The sequence below is a fragment of the Schistocerca nitens genome, chromosome 6, assembly GCF_023898315.1.
Source record: "Schistocerca nitens isolate TAMUIC-IGC-003100 chromosome 6, iqSchNite1.1, whole genome shotgun sequence".
Lineage (NCBI taxonomy): Eukaryota > Metazoa > Arthropoda > Insecta > Orthoptera > Acrididae > Schistocerca > Schistocerca nitens.
This window is the reverse complement of record NC_064619.1, coordinates 725,052,365-725,055,899: the sequence shown is the minus strand read 5'-3', so window position 1 is coordinate 725,055,899 and position 3,535 is coordinate 725,052,365. Positions and strand designations below refer to the sequence as shown.

The 3,535-nt window shown below is 34.9% G+C and overlaps 1 non-coding gene across 1 annotated transcript; it reads right to left on the bottom strand.

Annotated features, from left to right (window-relative positions):
- Positions 1-2,238: 2,238 nt before the first annotated feature.
- Trnaa-ugc (transfer RNA alanine (anticodon UGC)) lies at positions 2,239-2,312 on the bottom strand. The gene has a single exon. It is a non-coding gene; the product is annotated as a tRNA-Ala (tRNA).
- Positions 2,313-3,535: the final 1,223 nt, after the last annotated feature.

The window sequence follows — 3,535 nt, the reverse complement described above, 5'->3', positions numbered from 1 at the left end:
ATATATTTTACCTAAATTTCAATCTATCATTCAGGGCACCTCATACTGATAGCTGCTCCACTTGTATGGTTGGTATAATGGAAACAAAAGCAGAAACATGTCAGCAGGAGAAGGATGAACTACTAACTAGACACAGATTACATAACATTCAGGAAAAGCAATTTTATGATATAATGAAGAAAGATAATCATACTGTCACTAAGATTTGCTTTGATATGCAGCAGAACCAACCTATTCCAAAACTACCAGTCAGTGAGGATTTCTATGCTAGACAAGTATGGTTATACAATCTGTGATTCATGATCCATACTAAGGAGCAAAAAAAGGAAAGCATTGTTTTCTATGCATGGTTCGAGACAGAATCTTCAAGAGGATGCAATCAATTTGCTTCAGCTTTGCTGGGCTTTCTTTCTGACTTAGATGGAAAACAACCAAATGATGGCACCAATATTGTGCATCTATTTTCAAATTCTTGTAGCAGCCAAAATAAAAAAGTTTACAGTATTCTTGGAAAAGAGCGCAAAATTGAGTAATATTCATCATTTCTTCCCTGTTAATAGCCGTAGCTTTATGCCTCCAGCCTGGGTGTTTCTTGAAGAAGGTGTTTTTCCTCCTAAAGAATGTTATGATATTTTAGAAGAGCATGATACTCCTGAAAGGTCTAAACACAGACTGGATTGTTAAAAATCTAAAAGATAGTGCAGAGAAAGTACTAAAATCCAAGCTACCACTGAAAATGAACAGCCATTGTGTCACCTCCTACAAGAAAGTGAACAAAATTGTTAATGTGTCAGCAAGTGATACATACTCTGGAGATACAGTACAAGTTGACATCCTGAGATGAAAGAAACCCTGCCATCCAACAGTACTAACATTAAACCTTTAACCAACACAAAATATGGTAAGCAAAGAAAAGAAGAAAAAAATGCCTGCCTTGCTAAAGTATTTTGAAATTCCAGATGATGCAAAGGAGTTTTACAAAGATGTCATAGACGAGTAATGTATAGCTTTCATGTAGCAATGATAATAATAATAATAATAATAATAATGATATCTGCTAAACAACTATGTTGAAATAGTTATCATTGTTATTATTGTATTCATCATCATCATCATCTTGGACAGTTTCCAGCCACTGGCTGGGTCTGTCGGGAACACAAGCCTCTCCATCGTGTTCTGTCTTTCCACCATTCCCCCTCTTCCACCTTCGTCCAGTATTGTATTATGCCACAGTATTTCTGTTATTATAGTTTGTATTATTAATAAAGTGAAAAACAATAAATTAAAAAAATGCTATATATATAAAATTATGCGAAAATATTCATTTCACAACAATGTAGGCATATAATAAACACTACAGCACCCAAAAAAATTAGTTGTGGAAAAAAATACATGGAATTAAAGAAGGCAACTTAGCTGATACCAACAATAATTATAAGGATTTATCGACTTCCTAAAATAAATAAATACATAAAAAATAAACCCTAAAAATCACACCTTACAATACAACTATAAAAATTAAGTTTTAATGTACTTCATTACATTAGTTTACTAATGTCAGTGAGATCTAGTGGTCGTGTAAAAATTCAAATGTTCAAACATATCTATGTAAGTGAAAAGAGAAAAACTAATTTTTATGAAAAACTGTATCTGTTTCATTTATTCAATTTTGAAAAAAATGCTGCTCATTTGCCCTCTGCCTATTCCTGCTTAGCCATTTTGCAGTTTCTGTCAGTCTGACTTTTATATTTCTTTATTCAGTTATGCCTGCTTCGTTTGACGCATTTTTATATTTTCTCCTTTCCTCAATTAAATTTAATATCTCTTGTGATAACCAAAGATCTCTACTAGGCCTTGTCTTTCTACAATTGGTTCTCTGCTACCTCCACTATTTCATCCCCCAAAGCTACCCATTTATCTTATACTGTATTCCTTTCCCCTGTTTCAATAATTGCCATATGCTCCCTTTGAAACTCTCATAAGTATCTAGTTCTTTCAACTTATCCAGGTCCAATATCGTTAATTTCCTAACCTTTCTGCAAATTTTTAGTTGTAATCTACAGATCATAACCAATAAATTATGGTCAGAGGCCATATCTGCCCCTGTAAAGTCTTATTATGTAAACTGAATGTGGAGGGGGAGAAAGGAAAGGAAAGGGAAGGGAAGGGAAGGGAAGCAACTGATGCTATCAGCTACATCAGGACTTTATGCAAAATTGGCGATGATGAGTGAAAATATGTGCTGGACTGGGACTCAAACCCAGAACCTACTGCTTGCAAGGCAGCTGTGGTAACTACTGCACCATCCAGACACAGTGTTTATCACAAATGCATAGACTATCTTGGTATGCTCCCTGGCTAATCCATGTTCCTACCTAGTGCTACTTGTCTGCAGTCCCTGTCCATGTCCTCCATGCCTGCTAATTTTAGATTCCTGCTCGAGGTTGAATGATACTGTGCATCCACACATTGCCCATCAAACTAGACTTGTCCAAAGTCTTACAGTTTAAAAACTAGTTCCAAAATCTCTGTCTTGCCATTATAAAATCAATCTTGAATTTTCCAGCTTTTCTGGATCTCTTCCACATAAACTGTTTTATTTCATGATCCTTAAACCAAGTGTCTGCAATTATGAAATTATGCTTTGTGAAAAATTTAACCAGGCAGCTTCGCCTTTCATTCCTTTCCCTCAGTCCATATACTCCTACTAATTTTCCTTCTCTTCATTTATATATTATCAAATTTCAGGCCCCATTGCAGTTAAATTTCCCTCTCCTTTAACTATATGGATAATTCAATTTATCTCATCACACGTTCTTTCAGTCTCTTCATCTGCAGAACTAGTTGGCATATAAACGTGTACTACAATGACGGTTGTTGGCTTCATGTGTTTCTTGTTTAAAATGGGAGTTAGTGAGAATAAGAGATTACAGAAAAAGACAAGAGAATGGGCTACTGAATGAAGACAATCACATAAAACAAGAAGCTCTTCAATAATTTGTTAATTTCAAAATTCAGAATTTATGCTATAATAAAATGAAAACAATGTGAGCACAGTACCAAAATGTACGAAACAATGACATTATGTGTTGAATTTAGGTTGTGGTGGTTGGTGGAGGGGGGGTTAATGTAACATAATCAAGTTTATGGAATAGTTCACATAACAATCATTGAAAGGGTAGATCACCACTCACCATAAAGATGACATGTTGAGTTGCAGACAGGCGCAACAAAAAGCCTTCATCAGAAAAGAAAAACACGTGTGCATCCATGCAAGCAAGTACACCTCACACACACATAACTGCTATCTCTGGGTGCTCAGGCCAGACTGGACTTTCCATTGTTTGAATAGTTCATTTAGTTACCCAAGACATGTGATATCTTACTGAGTGGGTATGGTTCTGTTAATGTAACATAGTTTTGTCTCAGTATGGTTTTCACTTGTAAAGATGTAAGTTGTTCATATTTGTGAAAATAACTTCTATTTTTAATATTTCAAAAATTTGTGAACCATATTGCGATAGTTTAGATAACT